The 17524-nt window shown below is 39.1% G+C and overlaps 1 protein-coding gene and 1 non-coding gene across 4 annotated transcripts in view; both read right to left on the minus strand.

Moving 5' to 3' along the window:
- Positions 1-17524, minus strand: part of LOC123517611 (GATA-binding factor C-like) — a 222642-nt gene that overhangs the window by 27330 nt on the left and 177788 nt on the right. The window lies entirely within an intron of this gene.
- Positions 4437-4509, minus strand: Trnaa-agc. Its single transcript has one exon. It is a non-coding gene; the product is annotated as a tRNA-Ala (tRNA).

The raw sequence follows: 17524 nt of genomic DNA on the forward strand, positions 1-17524 counted from the left end.
CACACACACACACACACACACACACACACACACACACACACACACACACACACACACACACACACACCTTCTTTGCCTTCTGATGTTTGAGGCACCGTGGCACCCTTGGCTCTTCCTTTCATGTGCCGCCCGCCGTCCTCACCAAGTCCTCACGTCCTCACGCCCACATCCCTGTCGCTCTCTATCTCACTACCTGCCTCGCCCTTCCCACTTCTGTCTCAGCCTATTCGTTCCTCCTCCTCCTCCTCCTTCTCCTCCTCCTCCTCCTACTCCTCCTCCTCTTTAATGTTTTTGTCCTCTTTGTGCTGACGAGTGTCCATCTTTTTCTCCTCCCTTCATCTTCTTTCTTTCATCCTTTTGACTCCTTCCTGTTTTGTTCCCTCGTGTGTTTCTGAAAGCTGGGATTTTTTTTTCTTATCTAATTCATCAAAGGTGCATCGTTTTCCTTCTCTCTCTCTCTCTCTCTCTCTCTCTCTCTCTCTCTCTCTCTCTCTCTCTCTCTCTCTCTCTCTCTCTCTCTCTCTCTCTCTCTCTCTCTCTCTCTCTCTCTCTCTCTCTCTCTCTCTCTCTCTCTCTCTCTCTCTCTCTCTCTCTCTCTCTCTCTGTGTGTGTGTGTGTGTGTGTGTGTGTGTGCATAAAAAATGTGGTTTATTCATATTTTGTTGAAGGAATTTTGTTGTTTTTATAATAAATATTTTACTTCTATTTTCTCCTTCTTCGTTTTTTTTTCTCGTGTCTCTGTGTTTATTATCATTTTTTTTATTATTATTTGGATTTATTTATCTATATATTTTGCCTGTCCATGAATTAGACTATTAGTAAATTAATTAGTTACAAAATTATTAGTTGGTTAGTTTCTGTGTATTTTTTGGTCATCTATTTCTATTTTTTCTTTCATTTTTTTTTATTATTTCTTTTTTTATCATCCAAAGTTGATTTCGCAGGATTTGGGATCAGCGTTACCAGTGTATGTGCTGCGGCGGTAAGGAGAGAGAGAGAGAGAGAGAGAGAGAGAGAGAGAGAGAGAGAGAGAGAGAGTCAGTGTTACCATTCAGGCCTTTTACCTTGGCAGCGATTCATCCCAGATATGCCATAAAAATAGCACACACACACACACACACACACACACACACACACACACACACACACACACACACACACACACACACACACACACACACACATTTTCCGAGTCTATTTCCCCAGTATTTCTTGATATATTGCCTTGATATCTTCCTTTCCTTGATTGATCTTCATGTTCCTGCTTCTGTTGCGGTTACCTGGCCAACTGTCTTTCCCACCTGTCTCCTTTTCTCTTATTTTCCTTTTATATTTCTTTTTTTATCTCTCTTCCTTCATAATTTACAAGCACAGTCTTCCTTCATAATTCAGTATCAGTTTTGTTCTTCGATACTTGGTTTCATGTTATTTCGTATTGTAACTTGGTTTTATTTTGAGTATTATGTGTGTATTGAGAATGTTACGTTGAGTTATGCAGTATTGGTAGTGGTGGTGGTGAGAGTAGTAGTAGTAGTAGTAGTAGTAGTAGTAGTAGTAGTAGTAGTAGTAGTAGTAGTAGTAGTAGTAGTAGTAGTAGTAGTAGTAGTAGTAGCAGTGGTGGCAGCAGCATTATTATTATTATTATTATTATTATTATTATTATTATTATTATTATTGGTGGTGGTGGTGGTGGTGGTGGTGGTGGTGGTGGTGGTGGTGGTGGTGGTGGTGGTGGTGGCAGTGGTGGTGGTGGTGGTGGTGGTGGTGGTGGTGGTGGTGGTGGTGGTGGTGGTGGTGGTGGCAGTGGTAGTGGTAGTGGTGGTGGTGGTGGTGGTGGTAGTAGTAGTAGTAGTAGTAGTAGTAGTAGTAGTAGTAGTAGTAGTAGTAGTGATGGTAGTAGTAGTAATAATAATAGTGGTAGTAGCAACGCCACTAGCAAAATCAATGACAACAACAATAATAACAACTACAACAGTAAATATAACATTGAAAGGCAAAGCAAGTCAACAACTTCAACATTTTTCAACATTTCCTCCAATTTTTTCTTCAATTTCACCATTCTTTGTTTCTTTTACTGAACATCATTGCGTTTTACTAGTGAGACAATTGAGCCTCAGCGCCCCAGGATCGTCCAAGAGCCCCAGGGGTACGTGGAACTGGCGGCCGTGGTACATGACTTCCTGCCTCTCCTACTTGTGCCGCGGGGGACGGTGGGGACGGTGGTGATGGTGGGGATAGTGGGGCATGGTGGGGACTGGGACGCATTACCCTTATAATTCACAAGGAACTCAATACTGATAAGATATTTCATTGTTCAGGGTGATAAAGAAGCGACCTTTGAGGTGAAATATTGCCCGAGGAGATTTGTATCTATCTAATACAGACCTGTACTTGCGTATCGCCCCGCGTGTGAGTTATGTAGCCCGCGGTGGCGGGTGTGAGAGTTCTTTATGCGCGACAAAACCAACACTTACACGCGGCCACCGTCTCTCGATTAATAGATGTTCCCACGCACTAATAGAAAAATCAATGGTCCTTTTCGATGCAGATTTATGTCTTTTAACAAGATAGTACAGACTAGTGATCACAAACACAAAAAATATATAAATATAAGTACGTATAAATTTTCGACCGGAATTGAAGCAACGAGTACTTGTATTATTGCACGAGAACAGAAAATGGGTGGTATTTTTCAATTCAGATTTATTTTGTTTGAATTATATCAATAAGTGAGCGGCAAACGGTTACAATAACTAGGTGGTGCATACCTCCAGGCATCAGTGAAAGTGGTGAAAACCATGAATCGATAACTTGTACAATACCAATTTGTGAAATCATTGGCCTTTTTCGATACTTGTTCATGTTTTTAAAAGAGATACCTCGAACATGTTTTTACGTATATTTTACACCAGCCTTTCATCGTGTACCTTTCCGTGCTGCGAGAGGAACGTGATGGAAACTTCTAGTCACACACAAATAGAAAAATCTCCGGTGTCACCAGATGCATTTATTTATTTATTTACTTATTCATTTTTTTATCTTTTACTGTAACAAATGCTACCAAATTACGTTCATCAGTATATCTATGCTATAACGTCAAATTGACAAATCTTACTATACTTTCGCAAAAAGAATAATGATACGTGTTTATGGAGATTTTACACGAGATGCTCACAGTTAATGACTGTTCTCACACAACTTATAAAAAAAAAAAAAAATGTCTTCCATTTAATAGCTTATCACCACCATGCTAAACACGCAAAATTAAAAGTGAAAAAAAAAGATTATTTTTATTTAATCATGTAGATATCAACAATCTCTCTTGAGAGGGATCGATATTATTGAAGCAGTGATTTCATTTCTTTACCTCATGGCGTAGTATTTGGTGGTTCCGTACCGTTGCCAGATACATCCTGGTTCTAGGTTCAAGAATCGAGTAATCTGCATGTGCATGTGAGTGTGTGTGTGTGTGTGTGTGTGTGTGTGTGTGTGTGTGTGTGTTTTAAGAAGGGAAAGCTGATCTAGGGCGACAAAAAATATAAAAAAAGCCCACTTAGTTGTCAGTTCTCTTGCAGGTCTGAAAGGCCGCATGAGCAGGGGAACCATACAGTTAGCAAAATCAAATGAGCAGTTAACATGAAAATAGCGGTAGAAGATAGCAAGAGATGCAACATTTCGGCGGTGAGAAAGAGGCTGAAGACAGTCAGTTGGAGGAGAGGAGTTGATAAGAAGAAAAGATTTTGATTTCACCCTATGTAAAAAAAAAAAAAAACAACAACTGTGAGTGGATTCTCGCTATACATGGACGATATGGCCCTTGTACAGAGTTAGCTGTTTAAGAGGTGAAAAATACTAGCGGAAACGCCTCAAAAAGCATAGAAGCTGTTTTAACAAGATATAAGATGTAAGTTTCCAGTTTAGATTATGAGTAAAGGACAGGCCTAAAATATTCAGTGTAGAAGATGGGGACAGCTGATTTTCACTGAAGAAGAGAAATAATTGTCTGGAAGGTTGTGTCGAGTTGATAGATGGAGGAATTTGAGTTTTGAGGCATTGAACACTATTATGTTTTCTCTGCTTCAATCAGTATATGTGTATATTATATATGTCTGATGCCCCCGCTGCATGATTTGCATAAACATTCTACATTTGATAAACAGTGATAAATTATTCATAATTATTACACCTGACAGTAAACCAAAACGCTACACCACTCAGAAAGCATAGATTAATGTCCTAAACACGAAAACTACATCGAACTAAATACAGAAACACTTAAAGCAGCTTCTTGTGTGTGTGTGAAAGTAATACCAGTGACTTATTTTTGTAGATAAAAACCAAACTTACTATAAACGAGACGCCTCCTCTAGTTCCTGTCAATCTCACAGGGTAAAGTTCTCAAGACCCTGAATGTTTCTCACCGTGTAAAAGTAACCTGGAGATGCGGGGTATCGATCCCCGTACCTCTCACATGCTAAGCGAGCGCTCTACCATTTGAGCTACATCCCCGTGTATATAGAGTGAAAGATAAGCGTCTATACTTTGCATGTTTTCGTCACTGCCAAGTATTGTTAAGTAATTTTATGGTTCAGTATTCGAGAAAAATTACTAAAATGAAGGAAAAACCGAAAAGTGGAAGATTATGCAAAGCTACGGCTATGGAGTGCATTTGGGAACTTTTGAATTTAGTGTTATAGTAATGATTCACATTTGCTCACTTTGCGGCATCTGATGAAGGCAAGGCTCTGTACGCGTAGTGTGTTGCAAGTGAGACCTTTGAAGCAACAGTGAAATAATCCAGGATGTTAATTACCAACATTTTTATTTTTTTCTTGTTTCTATGATTAACTTTTAAGACCAGCAAATCGAGTGGCTATTTCTGTAATATGTTGCCCTCGGGAAGACTTCTCGAGACTCACAGAAAAAAGACTAAAATAAAGTAAAGTAAACTTTTATGCTTATATAAATGAGCAAAAAAAAAATAGATAAAATGAATAATGATCGATATTTTAACTTGCAAGAAATACAGGAATGGTCGATACAAGGCGCCTACATTCATACACTGACATGCATTCCTTCGCATCGCTGCCCCGAGGTCTCTAATATCGAGTGCGTCATAATCGTAACAATAACAATACAAATAACCATAAATAATGAAATAGCCCACTAAAACAGACTGCCAGATGCGGTTTACGAGGCTAAATGTGGAAGCTGGGAGATGATTCGTAACTAAGTACAGAGAATAAATAATACATGCTTCAATAACAACATGTATATTAGTGTTTTCTTACCATTAAAGGTCTATCTCATTTAATATCATGTTCATTTTATTTATTTATCTATCATGGAATGAGAAGACCGACTAAGGGCATAAAAAAAAAAAAACATATACAGAAAAAAAATATCCCCTCAAATACATGCAAACACAAAAGAAAATAATTAGAATGCCAGTGAAATAAAACATTTTTTTTTATTATTTTGCTTTAGTTTAAGCTGTTAAGGTTTTTATTAGTGTTTTTATGTTTCATTGATAAGTAAACTGGTATTTTCAGTCATTTATTTAGAAAAGGGTGAAAAAGTCTCTCATAAATGATTCCAATGTGACCCCGAGGTAATTAGAAATGCGAAGGATGATTTTTTGGATGTGTAGTTCTTAGTAATAGAAAAATTTCCACTCTTTTCTTTCTTTAGTATAAGTATATTGACACTTGACTCTTTCACTACAACACAAAGGAATTAGCAACAACAATAACAATACATGAAAGTTCGATGAATAATAATACATTTAGAGATTTCTTTCTAGTTGGATGATTGAATGTGGCTGTATAACGAGTAAAGATGTCTCAAAGTGCTACATAATTAAGGAAAGGTGTACCAAAGGACAGCCAACAAAAAAGCTGATTGATATACAGGATGAGTCAAAATAATCTTAACCACTTGTATGAGAGGATGGGTCAAAATTATGTTAACACTAGTTTGAGAAGAAAATAGAACTGTTAACCCCTTCAGTACCATGACGCGTTTCCATATTCATTTTGCTTACTATTTGGTGATTTTATACAGCTTCAGAAATTCATGTGGTTGATTAAAATAGTAAAGACTGTGGCCATTAATCTTCTGACCTCCATAGACCCTTCCTAATATCAATAAAATAATCTAATCGTACCCAAATTTCTAGGTAAAAAATATATCCCAGTATTGAAGGGGGTTAACAAAATTTCGACTAATCCTCTTATACTAGAGTTAACATAATTTTCACTCACACATATTCACAAAAAGCATCATGATAAACAAAACTCTAAATCTATCACCTTTAAAGATCAGCTCAACTTTAAGACAAACGAAGCTGAGAAATAATACAAACACATCCACAACAGGGAAAGGAAGTGGGCTAAAAGTAAACCACAAAGAGACGGTAGCGCACACGACCTATGAGATAACTTAATTAGGCACAATTTCACTGGCTCACCTGGTCTCCCTCTTTCCTTGCTCTCACTCCCCTTCCTCCTCTCCCTCTTTAATCACTAGGTAACCCAAGAAGACCCTTTCCTCGCCTCCTTCATCCCGCCACTCACTCCTCGCACGACCTCACCAAACTCGCCAGGCACGGCTTAAAAATGAGACAGACATTCCTCATATACCTTGCACTCTTCCTCCTTTTCCTCCTCCTCCTCCTCGTCCTCCTGTTCCTCCTCCTTCTCCTCGGGTAATAAAAAGAGGAGTAATGTGTCACTTTTTATACATGTCATCGTTATAGACTTGAACTTCTGCTGTTGGTGTTTTGTGGTGGTGTGTTGTTGTGTTGCGTGGTGTGTTGGTGTGTCGGTGTGTTGGTATCGTGTTTTAAGGATACTTTATTGTGTGTGTTGTGTTATTATTATGTGATGTTTTTGGCATGCTTTTATTATATTTTTGTGTGGTAGGTGATGCGTTTCTGTGTATGTGTGTGTGTGTGTGTGTGTGTGTGTGTGTGTGTGTGTGTGTGTGTGTGTGTGTGTGTGTGTGTGTGTGTTTGTGTTTGTATTGTATTATATTGTGTTATGTTTTGTTAGTTGTGTCTGCTGCTGTATGGTGTCCTGTATGTGTGTGTGTGTGTGTGTGTGTGTGTGTGTGTGTGTGTGTGTGTGTGTGTGTGTGTGTGTGTGTGTGTGTGTATGTGTAATTCACTGTTTGATCTGATGCAGTCTCTGACGAGACAGCCAGACGTTACCCTACGGAACGAGCTCAGAGCTCATTATTTCCGATCTTCGGATAGGCTTGAGACCAGGCACACACCACACACTGGGACAACAAGGTCACAACTTCTCGATTTACATCCCGTACCTACTCACTGCTAGATGAACAAAGGCTACACGTGAAAGGAGACACACCCAAATATCTCCACCCGGCCGGAGAATCGAACCCCGGTCCTCTGGCTTGTGTGTGTGTGTGTGTGTGTGTGTGTGTGTGTGTGTGTGTGTGAGAGAGAGAGAGAGAGAGAGAGAGAGAGAGAGAGAGTTTGATTTGTTATTTCGACGTTTTTCTCCTTTGATTTCTGTATCTTTCTGTTTATCTATTTGCGGTTCTGACTCTCTCTCTCTCTCTCTCTCTCTCTCTCTCTCTGAATGTCGGTCGTGAATTCCTGACATAAGTTTCACCAAGGTTCACCTCGAGCTGCCGGCAAGTGAAGTCAAGCGTCTTTTTCTTCTCTCCTGTTAGTTTCCTGCTCACTCATGGCTCAGGTAATATCTCTGCAATGCACGTGGAATCTGTGGCTGCAGAATATGTTGCTAATAAGAGAGAGAGAGAGAGAGAGAGAGAGAGAGAGAGAGAGAGAGAGAGAGAGAGAGAGAGAGAGTTGTACTAATATTGAATTAAACCTAAGTTGTGTTTTTTGTCTTGTTGGAAAGCTTGTGTTGGTATATAGAGTTTCGTTAATCTCAATTCGAATCAGTTTGTCCACTTACATTTAGTATTGTTTATGTTTTTTTTATTTATCTGTCTTTCTACATGTTTGATCTAATTACATGTTTATCTATCCGTCCTTCTATCTTTCTATATATCTATCTATTTAGGATGCATTTGCTACATTTATCTCTATCTACATCTATCTATCAATCTTTCTACATGTTTTTATCTATGTTTATATTTTGTTTATCTTTCTTACTACATGCTCTATCTAATTACATGTTTATTTATCCGTCCTTCTTTCTTTCTATATATCTATCTATCTAGGATGCATTTGTATACATTTATCTATGTTTATATCTATCTATTAATCTTTCTACATGTTTTATCTGTCTATATGTTTATCTATCCATCCTTCTACTATCTATATATCTATCTAGTTATGCATTTGGTTTATCTAATCATCAACCTGTTACCGTCATATTGATTTCTTTTTAGATCTGTTTGTAGAGAATAAGGAGTGAAAGAGAAAGGAGGAGAGAAAACAATAAATGATGAGAGAAAAAACTAAATGGAGAAGAAGGGGCTAGAAGAAAGTACAAATATAGGGAGAAGTGATGGGGAGAAAGGGACGACGGGAGATAGAGAAGAGAGAACAAAAAAAGGAAGAAGAGATGCACAAAAGGAGGGATGAGAGAAGAAAGTGACGGGAAATAGAAGAGACAGACCAAATACAGCTATCAAGGACAAAGAAAAGAAAAAAAAGAAAGAAATAAGACGTTAATTAAGCCAAACAGAAGTAATTTATTATAGTCGTATCATTTTGTAAGAATAACTAAATTTACTCTTTCCTACCATCATCATTAAAGCCCAGTGTTTTATTTATCTGTATTTCATTTTAGTTAAGAGGAACATTAGCGAAGGAAAGAAAGAAGAGCAAGAAAAAAGGGTCCCACAGAAGTTGCCAGTCGTAGAGTCACTAACGCTTTTTTCTTATCTGTCCTTGTTTGGTGGATTTAACTCGAAGTCCAGTCCTTTGCCGGCCGCTGCAGGGAAGCCGTGGTGTGGTGCCGGCAAAGTGGAGGGCGTGGCGGGATTTAGCGGTGTCTTTGTACCAATATTTATCTAAATCCTGAGACCTCTGTGTGTGTGTGTGTGTGTGTGTGTGTGTGTGTGTGTGTGTTCTATTTAACAATTCTCTGTTACCTGTATTTTTTTTTTTTTTTTGCCAAATTTAAAAATGACATTTTCTTTCACCGTTTTAAAGAATATTGTACAAATCAGTAACAAAAGACAGAATGTAACTAAATTGACAGAGTCTTGAAAGAAATACAATTAAATAAGAACAGCAAGGTAACAACACACACACACACACACACACACACACACACACACACACACACACACACACACACTAACAAAGCTGAACCGGAGAAATACATCTAAAGTTAGGCTTCCCTTTGTCTTTAAAATGACTTCAAGATGTGCATGTATATATCCATCCATCTGTTTGCCTTTTTACGTGTGTATCTGTGCGTATCACTGTCTTATAATCATCCTTCTCTTAACATGAATCTTCAACACCTCATCTGCACTATTAACAACCACTTAGTCCCCGAGGCGGCGGTGGATAGTTGTGGCATACGTGAGTTGCTGTACATACGAGATGCAAGCAGCGAGTGGTGTCGTGGCGCAGGGAGGCCAGCACGCGGGGGTCCCTCTGCCTGAACCGCCTCCTTACAGTGTGTTCCCATGACGGCCCCGCCACTCATCACCGGCACTGACAGTAGACGTCGCTTGTAATTACGCGAGACACAGCGCAAAACAGCGGGTTACACGGCACTGGGAGTGAGATACTGGGGCGTGACACGTGCTGCTGCTGCTGCTGTTCCTGCTTTTCCTGCTCCTGCTTTTGCTATTGCCGCCTCCGTCGAGCGTAAATAAGGGTTTAGTTGAGGACTGTGCACGGTTGGGGGGTGAGGGAGAGTGAGGAGGTGAAGGAGTAAAAGGTGTGAAGACGAGGGAAAGGTAAAGAACGAAGTGGTTAAGGGAGAAATGGTGAAGAAGAGGAGGAACAAAGAAAGAATGGGTGTAGAGAAGAGACGAGAGAAGAAATTGGTTAAGGGAGGGAAGGGGGAAGAGGACGATGGGGTGAAAATAAGAAGTATGTAAAAAAGAAAGGGGAAGTAATAAAGGAAAGAAAGGAGTAAGATAGAAACAGAAAAAAAGGTCGAGAGAAGAAAGGGAAAAACAGGCGAAGAGAAGAAAAGATGAGGGAAGGATTGGACGAGGAAAAAAAAAAAAAGATGAGGCGGGGCGAGGCGGGATCGAAGAAAGAAGGGAAGAGAAGAGAAAGCTGCAAGGAAAGAAGGAAAAGCTGAAGGGAAAAAGGAGCCAGATGAAGGATGAAGGAAGAAAAGGGCGAATAAGACGAAGGGCAAAGAAAATGAGAAAAAAAAAGAAATAGAAGAAAATAAGAAAAAAAAGCTGAAAAAAAATAAGGCCAGAGTCACAGAATATTCAAGAACCAGTTATAGTTATCCAAAAATCCCAAGTGCTTCGTTGTTGATTATAGAGTTACTACAACATACGCGCAAAAACGCTCCATACTTCCCCGCAAAGACAGCAGGCAAGGCGAGGCAAGACAGTGCTTACATTGTGTGAAGGAAAGGTGAAGGGAGGAGGTATGGGGAGACGGGGAGACACGCTGGCCTGAGGGGGAGTTTTTGTGTCGCGCGAGTATGTTAAGGAGGGAAAAAAGGCAAGATTAGTCGAGAAGAGTTAGTGGACTAAGAAAGAGACAGAGATCAAAGGGCAGTGATGGTAATAAAACAAGACCACACCTGCTAATTATCCACAGGTGTAACACGCCTCGCGTTAAGATGGAGGAGCAGGTGGTGGTAGTGGTGGTAGTGGTGGTGGTGGTGGTGGCGGTGATGGTGTTGGTGATGGAGGGTGAGGACAGGAGCCACGCGAATAATTACTAGATGAACTTTAGATAGTAAACTGATTAAGTGAAAATTGTATGGAAGGAAGACTGGAATACAGCGCTACAGAGGGAAGTTGCATGTACCGCACCACACCACACCACACCACAGCACACCACACCACACCCACATAAGAACTACATCCACTTATACACTCCTGCTATAACACAACATAAATCAACATCACACTACACCAAATCTCACACACACACACACACCACGACAGCCGAGCTACACCCACACCTACACCCCAACTATAACACAACACCATACAACACTGCATCCTACAACACCTCATCAAGACACTGTATACGCCTCACTCCCAAAGATATCACAACCCAGCACATCACAACACCACTTCACTGATCACCATATCCTCACCACTTTATTATTTACACCTGTCTTCATATATCACCTCATCACAGCACCCTTCACACCACACTACAACACGTCAAGCAACACACTACATCCCTCATCACATAAGTGTATTCACCTGCCCTCGTATATACCACACTCCAGTAAGCCACACTCTACCACACCATACACTTCTATAACTAATAACACACCACAATAATTTTTCAGTGTCATTAAAATTTTCCACCCATTTTAAGTTTTCTGATCTACTAATGGTCTCTTTATACTGTGGACTGATAGACACTAAGAAAACTAGAGAGGATTAAGCCCTTCAGTACCATGACGCGTTTACATATTCATTCTGCTTACTATTTGGTGATTTTATACAACTTCAGAAACTAATGTGGGCTACTTTGTCCATTAATCTTCTGACCTTCATAGACCCTTCATAATGTCAATAAAATAGTCTAATGACACCCAAAACTAATGCTAAAAAAGTGTCTCAGTAATGAAGGGATTAGATTAAGGGAAAGCAAGGCACATACAGCGCAAGTAAGTGTGGCAGGTGACTTAGCTTCTGGCCACGAGTGTACCTCTAATGTACCTCTAATGGGAACAGACAGGCAGGTTTGAGAATCGCCTTTACCATCTCAGTACAAGTTTTCTCCTCCTCGTTACCGTGCAGTGATTAAGAATACTCTTGTGCTGCCCTCAGTTTCTGCTTCTACTTCCTGTTTGGTGTTTGTGACTAACTGATTTGGGTTCGCTTTGTGGTTAGGAAGTCTAGTTTGGTGTATTTTTTTTTATTTGAACGTTAGTAATACGAGTGATAGAATGGTTGTATTCGTGTTGGTCCTTTTTTTTTATTCAAGAAGGGAAACGAAGCAAAGGGCAACAAATAATGAAAAAAAGGTCCACTTGACTTCCAGTTCCCTTAAAGTTCACACATAGTTAGCCAAAATCAGAGACGTATGTTTTGAAATTGTATTCCTCTCATAGCAATGGAGTGTTCTTACAAGTAACGAAGTATATTCAGGTGGAAGCTTTCATTACTTTGCTTTAAAGATAATTGAAAACAGAGGAAAGGAGTAGTCGAGGAGCTGGAGCCTTTTTACGTATATAGTTTTCTACTTATCTTAGCAAAAATGTTCATGGTTTGTGTAAATGAGCCTAATGTGTCACAGTTCCATTGGCGATTAGAGACCAAATGATTTCTGGACGCTTTGTTTTTGAGCACATGTTTTCAAGTCTTATATAGAAGTAGATTAAACTTTTCATTTCTTAATTTTTTTTTTTCTATTTATTTGTTTTACTTATATTGAGCAGCTAGTTGTGCGATCTCTCTCTCTCTCTCTCTCTCTCTCTCTCTCTCTCTCTCTCCACACACCATCACCCTGCCTCTCTCTCCCTCTCTCCCTCCCTTACACACTTTCACTATCCACAAATTGTTATCTCCACCTTGATAACACTTCACTGAATGTTAATTGCCAAGTGTCTTCGCTTTCTTATCTCCTCTCGCAGTAAACATTTCCTTCAGATTTAGTCAAGCATATCAGTGTGTTTCTTATCATTGCACACGTGGAGGGAAAAAGTCGCCATTATGTGTTTGATTATTCATCCAGACAGTTGGTTCGTTAATTAATTTATCTTATGTGGGTTTATTCTTGATTTTTGAAAGTTTTGCGTAATATTAGTGTGAAGAGTTTTTTTTTTTTTTGTCAATGTTCACTCAGAGGTGGGATCGTTACTGTGTTCTTTGTTATTTTCAAGAGTCTAGGTTGTTTGCTTCATTCTTTCGTGTATTCAAGGTTTTCTTTAGTATTAGGTATTGTTGTCTTTATTACTGGTCCAGTGATAAATAAGACGGTTTTTTATCACTATAACCAGAGGACTTTTGGTTTTATGATGATATTTTCACGTTTTTATTATCTTTTTTTTTAATATTTAGAAAGCATTTTATATCAGTTCCGCAATATGAAAAGTTTATTATTAGCATTACTCTTATGTTTTGTATTATTATGAATTAAACATTATCTCTGTGAATCAATTTTGCTTTGAAAATTTTTGTTTTAAAGTTTTTATTCAGCATTATAGTCCAGCAGTGTCAATAAGTTTCTTTTTTTTTACCTATGGAAAAATATCATGTTTTCATTATTTTAGGGAAATCTTTACATGTTATTTTATTTCCGTTTGAAATAATATTCTGAATTTGGCAAATGTTTCTGCACCACCAGTACCAGCGTATCTCTCTCTATTTTTTTTTTTTTTAATATTCATCCGAAAAAGGAAAATTACCATGTCTCTAATTATTATCAGAAATCTTAACACTCTTATTAATTTTTGCTTGTGGATTTACCGTCAGTTTTGAAAGTTTCATGCAACACCAGTCACAGTTTTTTTTTCTTATTTTATATATCAGAACAAATTTAGTAATATGCAAACACGGTGCTTAAGGTAAATGAAAATAATTAACAGGGTCAACCATGGTAATATTATGTTTAAAAAGACATAAAAGAAAATATGTTAATAGATAAAGCGATAGATTACTGGAATAGACTCAGTAATCAGGGTGTCAGCAATGAATTAATTGGGAGTTTTAAATAATAAATATATGGATAGGAATGATGGATGCCTCTACTAACATACGTTTTATGAAGAGGTTGCCACATGTAGACCTGATGGCGTCTTGCAGATACCGTGTGCTCGTGAGTTCTTATACACGCGTTACTCATTTCGTCACAAACTTCTTCCCTTATTGAGTTTTCTTCCATGATCCGCCAGGTTCACCACCACAAGGAAACAAAGAAACAGGAAGACAGGAAGCCTCACAACACTGCACCCAACACACCACCATACAAAAGACTGTACAAAGACCACACATGAACACTCCTCCCAATCCCTATACCTCCATACTTGCCTTCCTACCGACACACACATACAAACATCAAGAATATATCTAGTTACTTTATGGAAAAATTATGTATAAGTACTCCTCCTCTTCTTCCTCCATCCCCTCTCCTCTTCTTTCTTCTCTACTTCCACCACACCTCATCCACTGCCTATCAATAGACCTACTGTTGTCTATTTTTTGTTTTCCTTTGTGCTTCTCCTCCTGTTTCATCCAGCTCCGTCTAGTCCCCGCCTCCTCCTCACTATACTGCTCCGCCCTGCCGCCACTTAACACTGTTCCGACGCCCCTTCATAAAACATTGCCACTCTCTGCCTGTCTTTCCTCTCCGTCAGCAGTGTCCCTCCTTCCCTCTCCCCTTCACGTCCTCCCAATACAAGGACCTTATAACCTGTCTTTAACTATTCCAGCTCTCCAATAGTATCTTATGTAACAACGAGGCCGCACGCTACGACACACACACACACACACACACACACACACACACACACACACTGGCACATAAGGACACGCGACATGGTTTATGTAAGGTAGGAAACAGTCCATATAGATATTTATTTTCCCTGGTACCGTTATTTTCCTGTTTCCTCCTCCTCCTCCTCCTCCTCCTCCTCCTCCTCCTCCTCCTCCTCCTCCTCCTCCTCGTCTTTCCTGTTCGTCCTCTCATATTTTCTCTTTTATTCTTGTTCAGCAAAATAAACACAAGGAAAAATGACACGACGACCATGACTAATAGAAAATAAATAAAAAAAATACTTCGAAATTCATGAAAATTGTAATTATATAAAAGCTTTACTTAATGTTTAACAAATGAGAAGTAAAGAGAGGAAAGAAAAATAAAGAAGAAGAAAACGAGGAAGAAAAGAAGAAGAAGAAGAAGAAGAAGAAGAAGAAGAAGAAGAAGAAGAAGAAGAAATACTTGAAGCAGAGGAAAGATAAATGCTTAACGAAGAAAAGAAATGAGAAATACTGGACTTAGAAGAGCATGGATAAAAACAAGAAGATATATAGAGATGGAGAAAAGGAGAACCAATATTTAACGAACCAAAAAAAATAAATAAATAAAACAAGAACATATTGAGACTAGAAACAAGAAAATATCTGATGAGCATGAGGAATGTTGGAAAAAAAAAGATGAAGAGGAGGAAGAAAAATGATAATGATTAGAATAAGACAAAAAATATGAAGAAATAGTAAGAGAAGGAAGAGGAGGAACAACAAAAAAAAAGAAGAAAAAGAGGAAGAGGACAAGGGAAAAATAATCCTTTAAATGTAAAAGTCGTAAGAGAAAGGGAAGAGAAGAAAGGAGGAGAAAGAGGAGAAAGAGAAGGAGGAAGAAGAGGAGAAGGAAGACTAACCCTCCAAATGTTGACGGAAGTGTGGGAAGAAGAAGAGGAAGAGGAGGAGGAGGAGGAGGAGGAGGAGGAGAAGGCCAAGGAGGTTTAGTGTTGAGGGGATCAGAATAGTGGTGGTGGTGGTAGTGGTGGTGATGGTGGTGGTGGAGGAAGCGAGGGGGGAGAGGGAATAGGGAGAGGCGGTGTCTTTGGTGGCGTTGAGGTGGCAGCGTGAGGACGGGGGAAGGTGGGAGGAGGTGGAGGGGAACAGTGGCCACAAAACCTTATATATTCGGGTGCCAAATACCTGTTTGAATGCTTTGTCTATTGTAGAACGTTTTGCTGTTCGTGTTTGGTTCTGTTCTGCTTATTTGCCTGCTAGAAAATTCGGTCTAGGGAAGAAATATGTAATGGATTAATGTGTTGATTGGATTTAAGTCTTAGTTTATATATTGGTTGATATTTTTTTTTTTTTTTGTGTGTTAGAGAAGTTTGGCAAGAGAAGAAGGGAAGGATATATTGAAGGTGGCTTTTTACATTTTTTTTATACTTTTCTTTTTTTCGTATTTTTGTTTCTCTCTCTCTCTCTCTCTCTCTCTCTCTCTCTCTCTCTCTCTCTCTCTGCAAGTCTTTATCATTTACAACTTTTTTTTCCTGTGCTCCTCCTTCTCTTTCTTTTTCCTTCTTTTTTTTTACCTTTAAGCTCATTTTGATTTCTTTATCCATTTCTTTCTACTTTTCCTCTTCCCATTACAACTTCTCCTTATCACGCTCTTGCTTCGTTTTCCTCTCTTTATGTATACTTATATGTATGTGCGTTTTTCTTACTAATTGCCTTTTTTTTTTCATTTTATCTTCTCAGTTTCTCTTTCTTGTACATGTGTTTGTCTTAAGATTTTTTGTAACTATTATTTCTTGTCTTTTTTATACTGCTTATTTATTTATTTCTTCCTTCCTACGCATTATGTCTCTTTTTATCAGTTGCTTTATATTTTTCTTCTAATATAATATAACATGATTTTTTTGTTCTAACTTTATTTCATTATAAATATATTTTTTTCATATATTATTGATGGTGAAAGTAGTGGTGATAGTGGTGATAGTGGTGGTGGTGGTAGAAGTCACTATACAACTGGTTTTGATCAAGTCGTGTGTGTGTGTGTGTGTGTGTGTGTGTGTGGATAGGTGGGTGACTATGTTTGTGTGTCAGTGTGTGTTTGGCCTCTCATGTGTGTAGGTGTGTGTGTGGGTGGGTCGTTGGCTACGTGCATGAGTGTCACTGTGTGTGTGTGTGTGTGTGTGTGTGTGTGTGTGTGTTTTCTCAGTCACTGTTAAAGGTACACTCGTCGATGTCTGCCAGTCGGTCTAACTAGCAATGTTTATATGTGTTTTCAAAGGCGACTCTGCCTCATAAGTTCACATCATTTGGTCCTTCTTAATCGTGCGTTTTGGAGACGATAATTTCAAGGCCAGTGCCAAGGTTGTGTTCCTGCACCTATCGCTCAAGAGGAGGAGGAGGAGGAGGAAGGAGGAGGAGGAGGAGGAGGAGGAGGAGGAGGAGGAGGAGGAGGAGGAGGAGGAGGAGGAGGAGGGATGAAGGAGGAGGATGAGAAGGAGGAGGAGGAGAAGAGGATGAGAAGGAGGAGAAGGAGGAGGAGGAGGAGGAGAAGGATGAGGATGAGGAGGAGGAGGAGAAGGAGATGAAGGGGGAGGAGGAGAAGGAAGAGGAGGTAGTAGGAGAGCATGTACTATCAAAAGAAACTGAAGTAAAGAGCAGAGGAAAAATAAGTGAAAAGCAATATATAAAAAAAGTAGAATAGAAAAAAAAACGACAAGAAGAACAACAGCAACACTATCACTGCCACTACTACTATACTACTACTACTACTACTACTACTACTACTACTACTACTACTACTACTGCTGCTGATGCTGCTACTAATAGTACTAATATTACTACCTCTAGTGCTAATACTAATACCTCTTTTAATACTGCTACGACGACGATGAAGAGAGACGAGTAGTAATATTATATTGGTGGACGTAGCATTAGC

The sequence above is a fragment of the Portunus trituberculatus genome, chromosome 42, assembly GCF_017591435.1.
Source record: "Portunus trituberculatus isolate SZX2019 chromosome 42, ASM1759143v1, whole genome shotgun sequence".
Classification (NCBI taxonomy): Eukaryota; Metazoa; Arthropoda; class Malacostraca; order Decapoda; family Portunidae; genus Portunus; species Portunus trituberculatus.